Source organism: Heptranchias perlo, unplaced genomic scaffold (genome assembly GCF_035084215.1).
Source record: "Heptranchias perlo isolate sHepPer1 unplaced genomic scaffold, sHepPer1.hap1 HAP1_SCAFFOLD_63, whole genome shotgun sequence".
Taxonomy (NCBI): domain Eukaryota; kingdom Metazoa; phylum Chordata; class Chondrichthyes; order Hexanchiformes; family Hexanchidae; genus Heptranchias; species Heptranchias perlo.
Window position 1 is genome coordinate 3,425,372 of NW_027139655.1, and position 22,902 is coordinate 3,448,273.

Here is a 22,902-nt window from a genome sequence, read left to right on the forward strand (position 1 = left end):
TCCCTGTATTAATATATTGTTGACGAATGCTATCTCCTTAACTTCTGAACGCTCGAACTTGTAGGAGTTATATTATATCTGTTGTGATCTTTGTACATACAAACCTGGCATTATTACTGGATTATTCCCTGTACTGAATGTATTGGAATCAGAAGCTGTCAGGACTAAGAGCTGGTATCAGACCACCAGGAGCTGTTAATATATCTATCGAGTGGAACGTTTCTGGAATATGTTTTCATCAATGTGTTTTCAGTGATTGATAATGAGACAGCTCACGGTCTCAGTGTTTATGAGGAGGCAGTGCAGTGTCCTCCCTCCCCAATAACATGCTTCATTTTAACTGGGATTTCAATGTATTTATTGGTGATGACTGTTATGAAATATTATTTCATTATGTGTGTATCTGACGCCGCTTCAGATATCTGGCAACTGAACTGAGTTTGCTATTGACTCTTTCACATCTCCTTCTCTGCTTCACTGTGGATGAATTCACGGACTGTCACTGGACTTCATTGTAAAATGAAAAGTTTTGATGTTATGTTGTCTCAGTTCACACTCTATCTGTTGGAATCAGGAGCCCTTCTGTGTATCTGCAGATTATAAGTGTGATTTTGTGATTTTGTTAATTGACAATCCCGCCATCCATCACTTTACTTTATAATTACAGGAGAATGAATCTCAATTATTGTGAGATCTGCCTGGGAGAGGCATTTGATTCTGTTTATTCCATGATTTGTAGATGAAGTGAACAGTGCAGGTGAACAGGTGGAGACTTGAATGATCTGTAGAAACATTAAACTATTCCACAAAGGCTTCACTATTTGACAAACTGACACTGAGAATAGGATCGGTGGAACACGGGGCTGGTGAGCAGAATGCAGGCAGAGGATGATCGGATTTAATCGGATATGAAAATGGACTTGAGAAAGGGAGCGAATGAGAGGGAAAGCGAGATGCTGTGGTGTGAATAATTCATCAGAATGAACTGCTGAAATTTCCAGTACAATTAAACATAGAAAATTTGACTTATGGTATGGTCAGTTTGGGTGAGTTTTTATTGTGGGACTCGCTCCTCATGTTTATATCCCTGTCAGGCCCTCAGTCTGTTTTGGTGAATGTTCCTTGTTTTCCAACGTAACACTAAACATAATGAAAATTTACTTCAAGAATAGAATCAGAATTTTGTTGATCGTAATGAATTATTCATATACTGTATTTTTAAAGCTAGGCTGAATTCAATAAACAACGAGATTGATTTAATTAATACAGATCAATTTAATTTTAATTGAATGCACAAAGTAAATTTATTGAACAGATTTTATACACAACACAGGTTCCCTGACACCAATAACCACAGAAATGAACAGTTGAATGTATTAGTTGTATTCTGTTAGTGGGACCTATAGATTAGATTTCCTCGAACATTCTGCTGCAGTCTCTCCCTGTGAATCCCAGCCTCTCCTCCCACTGCATTGAATCCTCTGTCTCCCCATCCGTTTCTTCAGTTTGTCCACTTTCCCAAATCTTCTGTTCCTGACTCCCCTCCAGCTCCTACAGGTCCTTTTAAGTGTCTCCCTCCCAATCTCACTCACTGGCTCGCTCTCCAGCTGACTTTCCCGTTGAGTGCCAGCCCCTGTCGGCTCTCTGAGCCCAGACCAACAAAGAGGCTCCACGTCCCCCTGTCCCCTCACCTTCCTGACCCTTTGCTCTCTTTCCCTCGCCATCTGGAGCCCAAATCTGGCTTTAACCCGCTGGATTCCCGGTGTGTAAAACCCCTTCTCCCTTCCCCACCGGCACTGAGCTCTCACTCAGCCCTTCCAGTGGATCCGGTGCTCACTTTATTCACTTTCTGTATCCATCTCCCAATTCATTATTGATCAATGTGTTTAAAAACATCTCTCTGCCCGAAAGCACTGCCCAGGTCAAACAATCACTTTCCACCCTTCGATGCAGTAACAAAGCTGGAAATTTCACCTCAGATCCTCTCAAACTGCTGCTTTGGCTCCAGGTCTGATCAGTAAATTCTCTGCTTCCTTTTCTCTCTCTTCCAGTTAACTTGGTGGCGATTGTGATCCTGTCCGAGGAAAGTGCGGTCTCTCCAAATGTATCAGTCGCTACCTGCAGGGAATGGCAGTGGCCGATCTCCTGGTCGTTATAGCGGATCCGATATTGAGAGAGATTCCTTTGATGTATCTCCCAATGTCATTCCTGAACATTACTCCCGTGTGTAGTTTTATTATATTCTGGAGTTTTGCAACTGCGAATGTTTCTGTCTGGCTCACAGTCGCTTTCACCTTTGATCGATTTGTTGTGAGAAGCTGAAAACTAAATATTGCACCCAGAGAACAGCGGCTGTGGTTCTGGGAACAGTGAGTGTGCTGGGCTGTTTGGTGAGTGTCCCCTGGTTCTTTACAAATGAACCTGGCTACACAATTGATAATTTCCCTGGTTTTGTGGGACCAAATTGATCTTCCGTGCATCCACCTCATTTTAACCCCTTGTGTCCCGTTCTGTCTGATTTTGCTGCTCAATGTTCTGACGGTCAGGCGTATTTTAATGTCCAGTCGAGTCCGCAGGGGACTCCGGGGCCGCAGCAATGGAGAGAATCAGAGTGATCCAGAGATGGAGAACCGAAAGAAATCCATCATTTTGCTCTTCAGTATTTCGGGCAGTTTTATACTGTTGTGGCTGACACAGGTTGTATTTTACATTTATGTGCGAATTGCAGACATCCGGTATTTTTACTTCTATTCTGACCCTGTTTATCTCACAGAACACACAGCAAAGATGCTGCAGCTTCTCAGTTCCTGCACAAACACGTGTATTTATGTCCTAACCCAGACTAAATTCAGAGAGGAGCTTAAGAACGCGGTGAAATACCCATTCAATCGAATTGTTAAATTCGTGAAATTATAGAAAGAGCTGAAGGGTTTCAAGCACTAGAACTAAATCCCATTTCATACTCCATCCCCTACATTTCCCGGGGGATGGAAATAACATTTTATATTTTTGCAGCACAGAATCCTGAAATGATCTTAAATCTGATTCTGATATATTTTATTGACAATATTTCCTATTGAGGCAGGATTTACTGTGCAGACGACACGTGAATTGTTGATCGAAATGGCGGCACTAAAGAGCTCCGCATGACTTCAACCAATTGGCCACCGGGCAAATTTTGAAAAGCTGGTAATAAAAGTAGTTGCTGTGGGCCTGATCAGAATGGATGCAGTCCTCATCAATGGAAAAGGAGAGAGCGAGGGAGGTTGAGGGAGAGAGAAAGAGAGATGATGATAGAGAGTTAGAGAAAGAGGGAGAAAGAGACAGAGATAGGGGGAGAGGAACAGAGGGAGTGGGAGCGGGAGAGCGAGACAGGGGAGGGAGAGAGAGAGAGAGCGAGCGGGATAAAGAAACAGAGAGAAGGGGAAAAAGAGAAAGATATTTAGACTGATGGGGAGAGTACACATGGACAAAAGAAATATATAATGATTAAAAAAGCGCAGAAAATTTCAGACAGATTCACGTGAAAGCGAGGGTGTGTATGTGTGTGTGTGTGTGTGAGAGAGAGAGAGACAAAGAGGGAGAAAGACAGAGCTACTCGGAGAAGGAGAGAAATAAAGACAGTTTGTAAGAAAGGAGAGAAAAACAAAGAGAGAAAGAAAGAGTGAAATAAATCATTTTCTATATATAATGAGCGAGAAGACATGGATGGAACGACAGAGAGACACTGACAAAAAGTTACAAACGATGGAAGTAAAAGTGGAAAGAACAAGATAGAAAAACACACAGAAAATAAATAGAGACAAACGACATAAACAGAGAACAGATAAAATGAAAGACGGACAAACACATAAAGAGATAGGAGGATAGAGAGAGGAGTGAGAATAGAACACAGAAAGCATTAAATAACCAAACAAACTGTGAAATCAGCCTGGAGTGTGTGAGAGTGCTGACCAGCAGAACAGCAGCAGATGAAGCAGGCCAGACAGTTCATGTTTGTTCTGTGGTAACACTCTTGTGGATTTAATTTTGACATTTATAAGGGTGATGCCTGGAGGCTGCACAATAAAGTCACTCAGCCTTGTGTACCTGACCCTGACCATTACTTACTGCAGGAGTTTCCCAGCTGCTCTGTGTAGTAAACATTCATCTGATAAACGAAAGCCTGAGGAAAAGGACTGTTAAAAGATGGAAGGGTTGTTAAAATGATTGATAATGACACATTGTAAAAGATCACACAGCAGAGGATAGATCACCATAGCAACAAGAACGATTCCAGGAGGGCTAGAGGTGGTTTGAAAATCTGCCGAATTAACTTGGTTACGTTGTGGGCACTGAGAGAAAACAAGTGAAGTGTCAATCAATCGTGGGTTGTATTTGTAGGAACCTTTTGTTGATAAGCCATCGTCCCAGAGATGTGATTCTCTGTTGAAAAGGTCTTTAAAAGCTGGGCAGAAGTTGAGTGGGGAGAGACACAGATCCACCACTCGGGCTCCAACCTCACCTTTCGCTTCCTGTCAGCACCACCTCACCTCGAATTTTCCTGACTGCTCGCTACCTCCCAGCTTGAATCCTCGATGCTGGTTTACCGATTGCCTGTGAATCAAATGACCTGGATACACGAGAAAGCCATGCTACACGACAACATTGTCCATCAAAATACCTGGAGACTTGCCCCAAGTTTGAGCCAACCACGAGGATATAAATTTCGTTACGGACTTAGTCTAAGATCGACATTGGATTTCCAAACGGTTACGTATTTTGGGAATTCAGAATGTGCTGTTTTATTGTTGTTAAAGCAATTTTAATCGGGCATAAACCCAAGATGTTGTTTAAATTCGAATCTCAATTTTTCTAGTTTATTAATATTAATAAATTATTGTTTTCTTCATAAAGCCATGGTTTGTGCCTGAAGTTTCTTTAGGATAAAGAGCCCGTTATTTTAATATAAAACTAAACCTTGTGGAGATAAACAGTCATTGCCCCAAATTAAAGTGTAAAATCACTTTGTACCTTTGTGCTCCTCCATCTGTACCATGTGTAACTTTCCCAGTGAGCTGCTGGATTCTGTAATAAATCACAATGTACTCTTACCCCTTCTGCTGTGTCACTAAAGTGATATGTTACTGTTACAAATACTGTTATTGTTTCAGGTTAAAGAAAAGTATGAATAATGGAGAAATTAACCAAATCCCAGATCAGAACGATATTCAGATTGAGTCCAATTTTACTCTGATTTATTTAGTAGAAGCTACAATTGCAAACTCTATTCAAAATGGCTCATTGGACCTTTCCTCCGAATGTCTGGTCTCTCCTTCTCTGTAAGAATTAAGTCCAAATAACGAAATATTAATCCATTTTTTTTCAGAAGTTCACATTTTGGTCTTTATTTCCCTCACTGCACCGCTGTCTTTGTGTTAAACACCAGCTAGTGCCAGTCTCACACAGTTTGTATCTTTAACTATAGTGCAACAATGATTTAACAGGAACACCAAATGAACCCTCTCCTTGTCTCTCACCGTAACAAGCTGCTCCTCAGTGAGATGGATGCCTTATTAACGGCCATTATGTTTCAGGATCAGGACGGCCATTTTGTTTAAGCTTCATTGCGGTCAATTTGTTCCTGATCACCATATTGCCCCCATTAAGTTCGCCACCTTGCGCCTCAGTTAAATGGCAGCCTTGCCCCTCAGTAAGATGTCCAGCTTGCCCCTCAGTAAGATGGCTGCCTCACTGGTGTCCATTTTGTTTCTGTTTCATGGCATTGAAGTTGTTGTTCATAGATTCATGATCTCATGGTGACTATGGCACAAGAGGAGGCCATTCGGCCCACTGTGCGTGTGCCGACTCTTCAAAAGGGCTGTCGAATGTGTCCAATTTCCCCCTCTGCTCTTTCCCCACATGCTTTATGGAGGCTTTATAATAGTAGTTGTATAATCGAAATACATGTGTATGTATAGATGCAAATTGATGTTGTAATAGTTGCTGTAATATATAAATAAAAGTTGTTGTTGTCGATAAAGATTGTCTCTCAATCTTTTACTCTTTAGATTCTTCTCCTTTATAAACTGGGCTTTGTTTCTGTGTCAATGAATGTTGCTGAGAGATTGTCCCTGTAACTGAGTGAGGGATCATGCTGTTTATTAGGTTTCTAAAAAAACTTTTTTGCTTTCGCTGTTTTAAACGTCATGAATTTGTTGGAACTCTTTGGCTAATTGGAAAAATCAACAAACTGTAAGTTGCCCACAAACTGCAGGCTTTTTGTCCACTGCTAATTAAAGTAAGAGAAAAGAGCAAAGGGAAAGTTCATTCACCTTTGTAAACTACAACAAAACGGGTGAAGCAGCAAAAAATGCCCAGGCTTTTTTCGGCTGCTCCAGGAACAGAAGATCAAATGAGCACAGGGGTAATTTGGACCCTGCAGCAAACACTAACCAGGACAGACAGACAGACCAGCACCTTTCAGGGGACGGTTGGGGGATGGTGATTGAGGAAGTGAGGGAATGAGTGCCAAAGCATGAGAGAACACGCAGCAAACTTGTATTAGAGAGAGAGAAGCAACTTGTGCTCTTCAGTCTGCCCTGAGTGTCTTTCTCTCTCTGTCTCTCTCCCAGCATTTCTCTCTTTTCTTCAGATTCTCTGCTTTTTAACTGGGGGGTTTGTTTGTCAGTGGTGTTTGCGAAGAGATTGCCTGCCTGTGTAATGGAATGAGTGAATGACTGTGTGTGAATATGTGTGAGTGAGTGAGTGTGGGGGAGCTCTGGGCTCTTGCTGTGCCTTTTTAATCACTTGCTTTGTTTACAATCAATTCCTTTTCACAATCTCTCTCTCCAGAGGAATTTGTTTGTGGAAATGCTGTAACATAAAGATGTGGAATGAGAATGTTTTGGAGGAGGAGGATTCCTTGTACAAGAAGCTTTCTCTCCACAGGGGACTGACCGAGGGCTTCACCAGAGGCTGCACGCAATGGGGCTCACGTGAATTTTGTCTGGATCACTATGGGATCAATGGGTCACGGTGGGATCACTAGGAACACTGTGGGATCACGGGCTGCTGGTGGATCACTGGGACACTGTAGGCTCACTGGGACATTGTGGGATCACTGGGACACTGTGGGATTAGTGGGACAATGTGTGATCATTGGGTTGCAGTGGGATCACTGGGACACTGCAGGTTCACTGGGACATTGTGGGATCATTGTGTTACTGTGGGATCACTGGGACACTGCAGGTTCACTGGGACATTGTGGGATCACTGGGGACACTGTGGGACCAGTGGGACAATGTGTGATCATTGGGTTACTGTGAGATCACTGGGACACTGTGGGATCACTGGGACATTGTGGGATCATTGTGTTACTGTGGGATCACTGGGACACTGCAGGTTCACTGGGACATTGTGGGATCACTGGGGACACTGTGGGATCACTGGGACACGGTGGGATCATTGGGTTACTGTGAGATCACTGGGACACTGCATGTTCACTGGGACATTGTGGGATCACTGGGGACACTGTGGAACCAGTGGGAAACTGTGGGATCATTGGGTTACTGTGGGATCACTGGGACACTGGCGGCCATTTTGCTTAAGATGGCCGCCTTGCTGGCCGCCATTAAGTTTCAGCTTCATGGTATTAAAGGAGAAATTTCTTTACTCGTTCTATTTAATATATAAATATTATAACACGTGTTATTTTATACACACAAGTTGTTGAATACAAAGAAAGTCTCTCAAATTTTTACACCAATGCAGTTTGGATACTGGGACCTCTGGGTGTACCGTGAAATCACTGGGTGCGCTTTAAGAACACTGGGTGCACTGTGGGATCATTGGGATCATTTTGAGAGCACTGGGACACTCTGGGATTACTGGGGCACTTTGGATCACTGGGTCACTTTGGATCACTGGGTGCACTGTCGGATCAGAGGGTCCCTCTGCGATCAATGTGTGATCACTGGGTACACTGTGGATCACTGGGACACTGTGCATGACTGGGGAACTATCACTGGGTGCAATGTGGGATCACTCGGTGCACTGTGGATCACTGGGACACTGTGGATCAATATCACTCGGTGCACTGTGGGATATTAATTGACACGGTTGGGCCGAAAGGCACTGTTTACCTGCTGTAAATTCGGTGTAGGAAATAAATAATTGTTTTGTTGTTGTTGTTGTTGTTGTTGTTAAGCGGGGAGTCCCAGAGACACTTCTTTACCCAGTTGGGCCGAATGGCTTCTTTCTGTGCCGTGCTATATTCTATGCAATGTGTATATATATAGAAATATACATATATATATGTCTAAAGATAAATATATTTTACATATAAGAATACGTTGCTGCAAAATAGAAATAGCAGTTTGGCCGAATGGCCTCTGTGATATACTGTGCTGTACTGTACATTCAATGTAAAATACATATAACTATATAATTATATTACATATTATGTTATACTGCATTTTCAAGAATTTGTTGTTGTTGTCAAATAAGGAATTCAAAGGAAAATCTTTACCCAGATGGGCCGAATGGTCTGTTTCTGTGACGTGCTGCATTCTATGTAATATTTATTGAAAGATATATTATATTGTATTATACATACAAGAAGTAGTTGTTGTAAACGAGAAATAGCAGTCGGGCCGAATGGCCTCTGTACTGTGCTGTACTCAGCATTCGATTTTAAATATATATAAATATATTGTTAGATTATAGATTGTATTATATTTTCTACTCCAGAAGTTGTTGTCAAAGAAGAAATTCGGGAAAACTTCATTATCCAGATGGGCTGAATGGCCTGTTTCTGTGCCGTGCTGTATTCTATGTAAAATATATATAAAGATATGTACGGGGTTAAATTCGATAACCCCCGAATCCGGGCACGGGGGTCGATTAACCCCCACGTAATTAACCTGCACCCGGTCATTGAGATGCCGACAATCCGTGAGATTGGTGCTGTCTGGTGATTTACCTGATTCCTGCGAGCTGTCAGGACTGGCTGCGCTGTTGAGCGGCATCTCACCAGCAGGAGGGGGCGGGGGGGCTATATTGTGTGAGTGCTTCGCACCTCTGAAAGGCAGCTTGCACCTCTTTAAGGCAGCCTTCACCTCTTAAAGGCAGCCTTCACCTCTTGAAGGCAGGTTGCCCCTCTGAAAAGCAGCCTTCACCTCACAAAGTCAAACATTTGATTCAGATACAAACCTCCGGGGTCATTTCTTCTCGTACAGTTTTGATTGACAGCTTCTTTTGAATTAAACAGACCATTGCTTAAAATGACTGGCTCCCAGTCACTGTTTTGAAGGCATTTATCAGCCTGTCCTTTTCAAACTGGTGAGTCTGTTTGGAATCTCTGAGAATGTTAATCAAGTCGACAGTTTCCATCGTTTGTGAGAAAAAGACAACAAAGAACCAGGATGTTCGAAAGTTCGGTCACTGTTTCGTATAGCATTTGTGAATTATTTATTATTTTCTTTTCCAATAAGGATCTGGTTGAGCTTTACAGTAAAACTGTTGTCTTATTGCTACTGTTCTGTTTGTTCTCTTACTGTTTCACCAAATTGTTTTGCAGTTAAAGTCTAAAACAATGTCTAGTGAAGTGTGACTCTGTCACCCTCTGAAGAGCAGGCACGATTAGGCACTGGATAGAACGAGTGGGCTGAGATAATCTGAAGGGGTTTCACTGTTCATTACCTGGAGCCCTTCCAATGTTACATTGATATCAGGACAAGTGGAAACACTGAGACATTGGGAGTGAAGCCTCACCTAACAGAGGAGCTGCTTTTTCAAGCTGAGAAATACAGCTGGTTTTAAATCAGCAAAATTTAATGAAAGTCGGCAAAAAAGGCAAATATCTCTGAACTGTCGCCACTATCTGAAACACACAGACATTTTACTGATCGGGGAATAATGATCTTGTTCAAAAAATACAAATTACAAATCAATACTCATCTTTTTATAAATAACGACCTGATATAAATCATTGTCCAACCAAACAAAAGCACCAAACATTCCCAGGACATTGAGAGATTACGTGAGTGGGCAAAACTGTAGCAAATGGAGTTCAATGTGGGGAAATGTGAGGTCATCCACTTCGGATCTAAGAAAGATAGATCAGAGAATTTTCTAAATGGTGAGGAGCTCGGAACTGTGGAGGAGCAGAGAGATTTAGGGGTCCAAGTACAGAAATCATTAAAAGCTAGTGGACAGTTACAAAAATAATTAAAAAGGCTAATAGAATGTCCGCCTTTATTTCAAGAGGGCTGGAATATAAAGGGGTGGAAGTTATGTTCCAGCTGTACAGAGCTCTGGTTAGAGCCCATCTGGAGGACTGCATTCAGTTCTGGGCACTGCGCCTCAGGAAGGATATATTGGCCTTGGAAGGGCTGCAGCGCAGATTCACCAGAATGATATCGGGGTTAAAAGGGTTAAATTATGAGGACAGGTTGAATGGACAAGGCTTGTATTCCCCTGAATATAGAAGATTAAGGCGTGATTGAATTGAGTTGTTTAAGATGATGAAAGGAGTTGATAGGGTAGATAGAGAGAAATTACTTCCTCTGTTGGGGGAGTCTAGAACAAAGGGGCATGACCTTAAAATTAGAGCCAGGCCGTCCAGGGGTGATGTCAGGAAGCACTTCTTCACACAATGGGTCGTGGAAATCTGGAACTCTCTCCCACAAAAGTCTGTTGAGGCTGGGGGTCGATCCGAAATTTCAAAACGGAGATTGATAGACTTTTGTTAGGCAAGGGTATTAAGGATTCTGGAACCAAGGCGGGCAGATGGAGTTCAGATACAAATCAGCCATGATCTAATTGAATGGCGGAACAGGTTGAGGAGCTGAAATGTCTACTCCTGTGCCTATGTAACAGGCTCGTGTGGCTGAATGGACTCCTCTTGTTTGTATGTAACATGCGCAAGGGGCTGAATGGCATCCAGATCCTGTATAACAGTCTCGAAGGGATGAATGGCCTCCTCCTGTTCCAGTGCAACAAGCTCGAGGGGCTTAATGACCAAGTCCTATTCCAGTGTAATAGGCTCGAGGTGCTGAATGGCCTTCAGTTCCCGTATAACACGCTCGAGGGGCTGAATGGCCTGCTGCTGTTCCTATGTAAAAGTCTTGCGGGGCTGATTGGCTATCAGATCTGGTGTAGAGGGCTCGAGGGGCTGAATGGCCTCCTCCTGTTGCTATCTGACAGGCTTGAAGGGTTGATTGGCGTCTAGTTCCTGTATAACAGGGTCGAAGGGCTGAATGGCCTTCAGTTCCCAGATAACAGGCTCGAGGGGCTCAATGGCCTCCTCCTCTTGCTATTTGACAGGCTTGAGGGGTTGCTTGGCCTCAAGTTCCTGTATAACAGGCTCGAAGGGCTGAATGGCCTCCTCCTGAATCAATGTAACAGGCTTGAGGGGATGATCGGCCACCAGTAACGATGTAACGGGCTTGAGGGGCTGAATTGCCTCCTCCTTTTCCTGTGTAACAGCCTTCAGAGGCTGAATGGCCGTCGGTTCCCATATAAGAGGCTTGAGGAGCTCAATGGCCTCCTTCTGTTCCTGTCGAACAGCCGTGAAGGACTTGCCGCCATTTTGTCCAAGATGGCCGCCGTACTTACAGCCATTTTGTACAAGATGTCCAGCGAACTTGCCACCATTTTGTCTAAAATTTAGAGCCGGACCTTTCAGGAGCAAGATTAGAAAACATTTCTACACACAAAGGGTGGTAGAAGTTTGGAACTCGATTCCGCAAACGACAATTGATACGAGCTCAATTGCAAAATTTAAATCTGAGATAGATAGCTTTTTGGCAATCAAAGGTATTAAGGGATATGGGCCAAAGGCGGGTATATGGAGTTAGATCACAGATCAGCCATGATCTTATCAAATGGCGGAGCAGGCACGAGGGGCTGAATGGCCTACTCCTGTTCCTATGTTCCTATGATATTATTCATATCGAATTCCGACCGGCATTTGATAAGGTTCCACACAAGAGACTGTTGGCAAAAATGAAAGCGCATGGAACTTGAGGCAATGTATTGGCATGGGTAGAGAATTGGTTCGGAGATAGGAGACAGAGAGTAGGGACAATGGGCACATACTCCAATTGGCAGGATGCGACTAGTGGTGTCCCCCAGGGATCTGTAACTGGGGTCTCAGCTTGTCACCATATTTATCAATGACTTCGATGAAGGAACAGAGTCTTATATCCAAGTTTGCTGATGACACTAAGTTAGGTGGTACAGTAAGTAATGTGGATGAAAGTGGAAAGTTGCAAAGGGACATTGATAGTTAAGTGAGTGGGCAAAACTATGGCAGATGGAGTTCAATGTTGGGTAATCCACTTTGGACCGATGATCAGGGTATTTTCCAAATGGTAAGAAGCTCGGAACTGTTTAGAAGCAAAGAGAATTAACGGTTCTTTTGCATAAATCAGTAAAAGCTAACGGACGGGTCCAAAAATAATTTAAAAGGCTAACGCAGTGTTAGCCTTTATCTCAGGGGGCTGGAATATAAAGAAGTGGAAGTTATGTTCCAGTTATATAAAGCTCTGGTTAGACTGCGTCTGGAGTAACTGCGTTCAGTTTTGGACACTGCACCTCAGGAAGGATAGATTGGCCTTGGAGGGGGTGCAGAGCAGATTCACCAGAATGTTACCGGGGCTGAAAAGGTAAAATAATGAGGACAGGCTGCATCGACTGTGCTCGTATTCCCTCGAGTATGGAAGATTGAGGGGCAGTCTGAGCGAGGTGTTTAACATGTTCAAATTATTCGATAGAATAGAGAGAGAGAATCAATTTCCTCTGGGGAATCAAGAACGAGGGGGACATCACCTTAAAATTAGAACCATGCCATTCAGGTTCGAAATCAGGAAGCACTTTTTTACACAAAGGGCAGTTGAAGTCTGGAACTCTGTCCCCCAAAAGGCTGTGAATGCTGGGGGTCAACTGAAGCTTTCAAGACTGAGATCGATCGATTTTTGTTGGGTCAGGGTATCGAGGGATAGGGAGCAAAGACGGGTAAATGGATTTGAGGTACAGATCATCTCTGATCCAATTGAAGGGCGGAACAGGTTCAAGGGGCTGAATGGCCTCCTCCTGTTCCCAATGGAAATGTTGAGAATATGTTTTGTTGAGGCTGTGACGTCTGGGTCAACCCCTGTCCAAACAAGGCAGGTCACATTTGGGAGTTTAATAACTTTGAAATGAACATTTTCCTTTTGTGACTTGTGCAACTTCGATCAATTGAATAGTTATGAAAGAGAATCAATGCAGTCAATCCAACTTATGGCTAATAAGCTAAGCAGAGGTTTCTGTGGTGTAGCGGTTATCACGTTTGCTTTGCACGTGAGAAGTCCCCGATTCAATCCCAAGCAGAAACATTATGTTCGGGCAAATTTATTTTTTCTCTGTGAAATAGCCGGTCCTGTTAAATTTAACACAAATTCGTGGTCTCACGAGCATTGAACATTTTAAACCGAGCCCTTAAAAATACAGTGTGTAAAATGAGAAGGGATAAAAAGTTCATCGCACAAAAGAAATTATTAAAGTTTTCCAACTTCCCTCAGTCGCCTTTCATTCTGCAAAATAACGTTATCGGTTAATTAATGGAATTGAAAAAAATGTTTGTTTTTTTTTTCTTCCCACAGTCTTTGAGTGAGTTCATGCGACGAATATAACAAGTGTTCAAAAGTTGCTTCCCTGACCGGGAATCGAACCCGGGCCACGGCGGTGAGAGCGCCGAATCCTAACCACTAGACCACCAGGGAGCTCTGTTGATTGTCTTATCAGATGTAACATGGATTTCCCTTTGTCTGTGATTCAGCTTTTATTTCTTTTTAGCTCCTGATTGCGGATATTCCCGTGATTAAATAGGTAAAAAGCTCAGGAAAACCCGAGGAGGTGGCATCCCGCTCAACGAGCCTTTCCAGCAGCATTTATCTTACAAAGGACTGGAGTGAGTGAAACTTTCTCCGGGGGGGTCTCAATGTGGAAAGGGTGGCGAGTGAAAAAGCCATTTACCAGTCAGGATCGCCGAGCGGTCGAAGGCGCTCTATTTCGTGCCACACAGGCGGCTTTTTTTGTCTTCATTCATGGGATGTGGGTGTCAATGGCAAGGTCAGCATTTATTGCCCATCCGTAATTGCTCTTGAGAAGGTGCTGGTGAGCCGCCTTCGTGAACTGCACCTTTCATTGACTGTGTCATTGACGTTTTCTGGATAGAGAGAAACTCTTTCCGCTGGTTGGGGATTCAAGGACTCGGGGGCGCAGACTCTTTTGGAGGCGTGGGTTCGAAACCCACTTCTGACAACAGTGATTTTGACTCCTATTTTATTTGTTGCTTGAGCTGCAGTTTATTTTTCGGCCGAGTTGATTTGCTTTTCCCGCAATAACCAACCCGGTCTCCGTCCACGGCACGTTTTGACGCCCACCGGCTCGTCCCTGAACCGAGCTTTAAACGAAAATATGCTGGAAACACAAGGCGATAATTCAACAACTATGGAGAGAACAGACGCTTGGGGAAATGTACCACAGGAACAGGAGTAGGTCATTCAGCACCTCGAGCCTGCTCCTCCATTTGATAAGATCATGGCTGATCTGTGATCTCACTCCATATACCTGCCTTTGGCCCATATCCCTTAATACCTATGGTTGCCAAAAAGCTGTCTATTTCAGATTTAAAATTAACAATTAAGCAAGCATCAATTGCCCTTTGCAGTAGAGAGTTCTAAACTTCTACCACCCTTTGTGTGTAGATGTATTTTCTTATCGCACTCCTGAAAGATCTGGCTCTAATTTTTGGACTGTGCCCCCTCGTCCTTGAATCCCCAACCAGCAGAAAGAGTTTCTCTCTATCCAGAAAACGTCAATGATACAGTCAATGAAAGGTGCAGTTCACGAAGGCGGCCCACCAGCACCTTCTCAAGAGCAATTAGGGATGGGCAATAAATGCTGACCTTGCCATTGACACCCACATCCCATGAATGAAGACAAAAAAAGTCGCCTGCATGGCCGAGTAATTTCCTGCTGCTAAACGACGGGAAGAATGAAACCATCGGCTTCAGTCCTTTGAACGAACTGTATAAACTTGCCGTCGAGCTCAATCCCCACTTGGTCCTCTGCCCCGAATATCCACTGAATCAGAGAATCCTCCATAACATCGAATCACAGCATGGAAACATCATAGAAGGAGGCCATTCGGCCCATCGTGCCTGTGACAACTCTTTGAAAGAGCTATCCAATTAGACACGCTCCCCTTCCATTTCCCCATAGCCCTGCAAAATTTTCCCCTTCAAGTATTCATCCAGTTCCCCTTTGAATGTTATTATTGAATCTGTTTCCACCACCCTTTCAGGCAGTGCATTCCAGATCATGACAACTCGCTGCGTAAAAACATTCTCCTCATCTCACCTCTGTTGCCAATTACCTTAAATCTGTGCCCTCTGGTTACCATCCTTTGTGGAACTGGAAATAGTTTCTCCTTATTTATTCTATCAAAACCGTTCATGATTTTAAACACCTCTGTTAAATCTCCCCTTAACCGTCTCTGCTCTAAGGAGAACAACCCCAGATTCTCCCGTCTTTCCACCTCACTGAAGTCCCTCATCCCTGGCACCATTCTAGTAAATCACCTCTGCACCCTCTCCAAAGCCTTGACACCCTTCCTAAAGTGTGGTGGGCAGAAATGTGTGGTGGCCAGCTGGGGCCTAACCAGTGATTTATAAAGGTTTAGCATAAGTTTCTTGCTTTTGTACTCTATGCCTCTATTAATAAAGTCAACGATTCCGAATACTTTTTTTTTACAATCTATTCAACTTGTCCTGCTACCTTCAAAGATTTGTGTACCTATATCCTCAGGTCTCTCTGTTCCTGCACCCCCTTTAAAATTGCACCATTTAGTGTAAAGAGCTGACACATGCACGATGGGCCGAATGGCCTCCTGTGATTCTATGATAATATGTTTTTGATTACACCTCCATGAAGCGCTTTGGGATATCCCTCAGAAGTGGGAGTCAGCAGTTCACTTTCTCCCTTAACACTTCCGTCTGACCTCGGCTGTTTAAATCGATGTTTTCTTGGTGCACTTGTTACCATGTTGGCCTCACACACGAAAAACTCCCGGTTTAATCCCGGGCCAGAAACAATTTGCTGGAATTTGCTCCTCACAAACTTCCAGGAGCGAGCTTTCTCTCGTGTAAATTGGGCTGCAATCCTTTCACATTCAACAACGGCTGCACCAGATTCCTGGTCTCATCACTACTGAACACTTTCAGCGAGAGAGGGCGGGAGCGAGGCGGAGGAAGAGAGAAGGACAGCGAGAGAGGGCGGGCGCGAGGCGGAGTAAGAGAGACGGACAGCGAGAGAGGACGAGACTCTTAAAATAAAGTGCGTAAAATGAGAAGGGATGAAAGTCAGAACAGTTAGCGTAGTTTCGACAGTCACTCGGCAAACTTGTTGGCATTTCGTTCAGTGTGAAACAGAAAGTTGTGGGTTTATTAATGGTAATTTAAAAAATCATCTGAGACTTGAATTATTTTGTGTAATCAAGTGAACTGTTTTGTAAAAGCAAATTTTGTGATTGGGAATCGAACCCGAATCATTGCGATGAGAGTGCCAAATCCTAACCACAAGACCACTGTTTTAATAGTAGGACCATATCTTTGCCACAGTTATAAATATATTGGGCTGCAGCCGTGTTCGATTAAAAATATATTTCTGATTTGTTAGATGCAAATGCATTTCATGACTGCTGCTTACAAATGTATTTACATGTATCTGTATTTTTATTCATTTATTGGGGTGTATATAATGTCAATGTATTTTCTGGATATTTATTTCTCTATGTCTTATTTTTTATTACACACAAATACATAACACAGATACACAGAGATATAATGATAACCACTACACAGTTACACCCAAATGTATTTATAAGTGTCACAGATGCAATCATATATATTTATAACAAGATATATCATATTGTAAAAATAATCAAAATAAATTTATAAATGGCATACATGATATAAACACTCACTTTATAAAGAAGCATGACACCCATTTATACACATCCATAGTTTAAATTTTCACACCGTCCTTTTATCAGTCCTCAACAATGTCCACACAACGAAAGTCTCAGCATTTCTTCAGATGCTGCCCGTCCAGTTCCTTTCCTGTGATGTGATGATTCTGGGTGCCGGGTGTGTGTAATTAGATTTGCTGCAGTCATGCTGCCGCGGACAGGTGAAGGCTGCTTCTGAGGCTGCCTGACACCCGGTGGGAGTGGGCGGGGATTTGGTAATCTGAAATAAATGAAACGGTGTATGAGAAACTTTCATAAAGGTCAACATCCAGGTCCCTCCCATTCGACCTCCAGGCGCAATCGCAGCGCGTCTGATTCAAGGTTGCGTGTTCAAATCACGTCGGGGTCACACTTGTTCTTAGCGCTGGTAGGAGTCTGAATAATTCCGCAATTCATATTGCATTCCCTTTTTCACAATAAACAGAACACTGCTCTGAATTCTGCCTCACTAGTGGAAGGATGATAGGGGAGCTGAGGAGAATTTTTTTCACCCAGAGGTTGGTGGGGGCCTGGGACTCACTGCCTGAAAGGGTGGTAGAGGCAGAATCCCTCGTTACATTTAATAAATATTTGGCTATGCACTTGATGTGGCGTAACCGACAAGGCTACGGACCACCCGCTGGAAAGTGGGATTGGACTGGATGGCTCATTTTCGGCTGGTGCGAACGTGATGGGCCGAATGACCTCCTTCTATGCCATAAATTTGCTGTGATTCTACAAAATTAGCAATTGTTTGTTGTAAGACCAAATTCCCGAAACGGAGATCAAACCCAGACCACGACAGTGAGAGCGCTGAATCCGGACCACCAGGGAAGGCAGGCGAGGATTTTAAATATATCTGACAGCGTTTGTGTCAGGTAAAACTAATATTTCTGGTTAAGTGACTCTGTTAGTTGCAAATGTATTATCTGATTCTGTATTATTTATTGTTGTGTACATATTGTAAAGCTACTTTTCGCGCTGATAAGAGTCTGTATAATTCCGCAATTAATGCTTTATTTGCATTTTCACAATAACAAGTCTGTCTCACTGGTTCCCCAGTGTCAGGGAGGGAAGTGTCTGATGCCCTCTTTTATTTTAAGTTAGAAAACGAAGACAAACACTCGTATTCGTTCAAAATCAAACTGCAGGTGGACACGCACACAGAGATAAACACAGCCAATGATCTGGACGTGATGTTGGGATTGCTGCACATGGACACACAGGGGCGAGTTTACTGCAATGATAGACAAGAGTGGCAGCTTTTTCGGGCCCGACTAGCTCAGTTTGCACAGCATGAGACTTTTAATCTCAGCGTCGTGGGTTCAAGCTCTACGTTAAGCGCAACCTCTTTTAAACTTTTTATGTTGCTTTCAGGGACGAACTCCAGCTCTGACTCCCCCCCGTCCCGCCCCTGAACTCCCGTGCAGTTTCACCGCGCACATTTTCGCCGCTCTCTCTGTCTCACCCGGGACCTCTGAGTCTGCTGTACCGTGATCGCCAACTCACCCAGTTTGGAAATTTAAACCACAGCAGGTGCCTCGCAAAGGGCAAGAGAAGTCGGGAAGGCTGCAACCTCTGACAAAATCTCATTCCCATTAGAGGCTTGTGTATCTGAACCCCGAACACTTTCTGCACATTTTAAAAGTTTTGACATTCACTGTACAGGACGCGGCACCTAGAGTCTCGTCTCTTATTCTCACAGTGATGCGTCGGGCCGTTTTCACTCGTAAAACAGCTATTGTGATATTGTGATATTGTCTTAGGCTCCCTCACCAGCAGATAGGGTTTGTCTATCTCCCTTTCAAAATCCTAAAAAGCCTTCTATATTCCAGGGGATACAAGGATGTAACCGCTCCTCATAATTTAATCCTTCGAGCCCTGCTAACATTCTGGTAAATCTGGGCTGCGCTCCTTCCAAGGCCAATCTATCCTTTTAGAGTAAAAGTGAACAAAACTTGAAATGAGCGTCACTGAGGATCAGTTTTCTCTCACTCAAAGTTATCTGTTTAGTGAAGTAAAAGATGCAGCTTTTCAAGAATAAGGGAGCAGCCACTGTCGCACTTGTTGGCAGGAGGAAAAAACTCCTCCCTGGATGTTTATGGAGAGCAAGTTTCAACATAATGTTCACACTCGGGAACCTTTTGCGTGTAAAGCAAACGCGATAACCGCGACACTACGGAAACCACTAGTGTCTCGTTAAAAACAATGGTGAACTGACTTAGTCTCCTGTCTCTGTTCTGACTTGGAATGCGTTGCTTCTCATCCCAGCAACACTTAATATGTTACAACACAGAAGGAGATCATTCGGCCCATCTTGCCTGTGCTAGCTCTTTGAAAGAGCTATCCAAGTCGTCTCACCACCCATAAGCTCTTTCCTCATAAGTCCTGCATTTTTTTTCCTTTTCAAGTATTTATCCAATGCCCTTTCGAAAGTTACTCTTGAATCTGCGTCGACCGGCCTTTCAGGCATCGCATTCCAGGTCATAACAACTCGCTGCGTAAATTATGTTCCCTCATGTCGCCACTGACTCTTTTGCCAATTACCTTAAATCTGTGTCCTCTGGTTACCAACCCGTCTGCCACTGAAAACAGTTTCTCCTTATTTGCTCAATCAAAACCATTCATAATTTTGAACACCTCCATCAAATCTCCTCTTAACCTTCTCTACTCTTAGGGGATAATCCCAGCTTCTCCATTCTCGCCATATAACTGAAGTCCCTCATCTCTGTTACCATTCTAGTAAATCTCCTCTGCACCCTCTCCAAGGCCTTGACATCTTTCCTAAAGTGCGGTGCTCGGAATTGAACACAATACTCCAGCTGCAGCCGAACCAGTGTTTTATAAACGTTTAGCATAACTTTGTAGCTTTTGTACTCTATGCCTCTATTAATAAAGTCCATTTCACCAGGCTGGCTATGTCCTCCTGAAGTCTGATACTATCCACCACATTGTTTACTACATTCCCGAGTATCGTGTCATCTGCAAACTTTGAAATTATACCATGTATACCCAAGTCCAGGTCATTAATGTATGTATCAAAAATGTAAACTTTTTGCAGTGTGACTTGTGCGATTTTAAGCCTAGTTTATAAAACATCTGCTCATAATTTAACGCATCGCACCCTGGTAACAATCTGGTGAATCTGTGCTGCACTCCTTCCAAGGACAATATATCCTTTCAGATTCAAAGGGTATAAACTTGAAATAAGCGTCACCGTGGATCAGTTTTCGCTCACTCAAAGTTATCTGTTGAGTGAAATAAAAGAAAACGCTTTTAAAGAATAAGGACGCAGCCACTATCGCCCCTTTTGACAAGCCTATTTTGTGGCATTTTATCAAACGCCTTTCGAAAGGCCATATACACAACATCAACCACATTGCCCTCATCAGCCCTCTCTGTTAACTCATCACAAAACTCAATCACGATTTGCCTTGAACAAATCCACAGTGGCTTTCTATTATCAATCCACACTTGTCCAAATGACTGTTAATTTTGTCCCAGATTATGATTTCTAAAAGCTTCCCATCACCATGGTTAAACTGACTGGCCTCTAATTGCTGGGTTTATCCTTACACCCTTTTTTGAACAACGGTGTAACATCTGCAATTCTCCAGTTCTCTGGCACCAAACCGTGTATCTAAGGAGGATTGAAAAATTATGGCCAGGACCTCTGCAATTTACACCCTTACTTCCCTCAGCAACCTAGGATGCATCCCATTCAGACCAGGTGACTTATCTACTTTAAATACAGCCAGCCTTTCTAGTATCTCCTCTTCATCAATTTTCACACCATCCAGTATCTCAACTACCTCCCCTTTTATTGTGATTTAGGCAGCATTTTCTTCCTCGGTAAAGACAGATGCAAAAAACTCATTTAGTACCTCAGCCATGCCCTATGCCTTTATGCGTGAATCTCCTTTTTGGTCCCAAATCGGTCTTACCCCTCCTCTTACTACCCGTTTACTATTTATATGCCTATAGAAGGCATTTAATGACTTGATGAATGGATCGAGTGTAATGTATCCAAGTTTGCTGATGATACAAATCAAGGTGGGAAGGTAAGCTGTGAGGAGGACACAAAGAGTCTGCAAAGGGATATAGACAGGTTAAGTGTGTGGGCAAGAAGGTGGCAGATGGAGTATAATGTGGGGAAATGTCAGGTTATTCACTTTGCCAGGAAGAACAGAAAAAAAGAATATTTTTTAAATGGTGAGAAACTATTAAATATTGATGTCCAGAGAAACTTGGGTGTCCTGGACACCTGAACTCCAGGTTGTGCTAACCTAGTATAAGCATATAAAACCTGATGACAGAGAAAGGCTAAATAAACACTACGACATGAAACAATCTTTAGTGGTTTCTGACAGTCAGCAAAGTGGGATGGTTTACCACCATGAGTTAAGATCAGTGGTGCTTACGTTCAGAACAATGCAGCCGAATCGTATAAAGATAGGACATGCTCCCTTCTCAAATGTTACAGCTCTCAATCGGGGACAATCAGAAGTCGATTGCCACCGGCAGTCCGCAAAGGTCAGGTCTGATATACCTGGATTCGCAGACAGGTCACGTTGTGTTGATTGCTTGTCATTAATGTAATATGCAGACAGTTGTATTATAACTATAATACTGTTGAATGTAATGTTGAAGACAGCTGTAGTGCAAATCTGTTGTAAGGCAATCTATTAAACTTGCTATTTTGTAACCACTCGGGCTAAAATCAAGCGGAAGTTATTGTTGATGGATTAACAACCCATAGTTGCGAGAGTAATGGGAGAAATCCGCTCACAAACATTCACTTTATATGTAAACATCATCCCCATAGTTTATATTTTCACACGTTCTTTTCTGCAGTTCGAATCGAAGTCTAAACACCGAAAGTCTAAGTGTTTTTCAAAGGTTTCCCCTCCTGTTATGTATCTTGAGCAGTTTCCCACATCCGTTTCCTGTGATGTGATGATTCTGGGTGCAGGATGAATGCAATTGGATTTGCTGCAGTCCGCTGACAGCAGGCGATGGAAGCGAGCGCCATGCTGTCGCTGACAGGTGACGGCGACTTCTGATGCTGCCTGACATCCGGTGGGAGTGGGCGGGGATTTGAAAACCAACCCATTCCACCAAAACAGGAGAAATAAAGCGGTGCTTGACAAACATTGATCGAAACAAACACCCGATGTGACATCCAGGCCTCGTGGCGCAACGGTAGCACGTCGAACTCCATATCATGAAAGTTCCGTGTTCAAATCACGTCGGGGTCACAGTTTATTTCTCTTCGAGCTGGTTTGTATAATTCTGCAATTAAAGTTTTCTTTGCGTCTTCACAATGAACAGAACCTTGCTCGAAAGTCTGCCTCTGGTTCCCCAGTGTCAGGGAGGGAAGCACAGGATGCCCTCATTTATTTAATGTAACAAACAGAAAACAAACACACGTCTTCGGTTCAAAAACCACCCTGCAGGTGGACCCAGAGTGAGATAAACACACGGCAGAGATGCAGACAGTATCCGGAAACATCGGGAAAGAGACAAGAAAAATAGCTTGAGCGCTTTGTTATCAGAAAATTGTCTGAACCTCCATGGTCAATGAAAGGGCTTTTGTTGGTCGGTTTCCCATTGAACCGGAGAATTCGGGAGAACTTGGTAGATGATTGGTTCGGTTCCCTTGTCCCCCCACCAGCGGAAAAGGTTTGTCGATCCCACCCGACGAACTCCTTTCAAAAGCCACTCTGTCCAAAGCCAATATATCCTTCCAGATTAAAAGGGAATAAAACTTGAAAAGAGCATCACTGTGGATCAGTTTTCTCTCACTCAAAAATATATGTTTAATGAAGTAAAAGATGCAGCTTACAAAGAAGAAGGGAACAGCC

At 43.2% G+C, this 22,902-nt stretch overlaps 1 non-coding gene across 1 annotated transcript; it reads right to left on the minus strand.

Annotated features, from left to right (window-relative positions):
- Positions 1–13,676: 13,676 nt before the first annotated feature.
- Positions 13,677–13,748, minus strand: trnae-cuc (transfer RNA glutamic acid (anticodon CUC)). The gene has a single exon. It is a non-coding gene; the product is annotated as a tRNA-Glu (tRNA).
- Between the last annotated feature and the right edge of the window lie 9,154 nt (positions 13,749–22,902).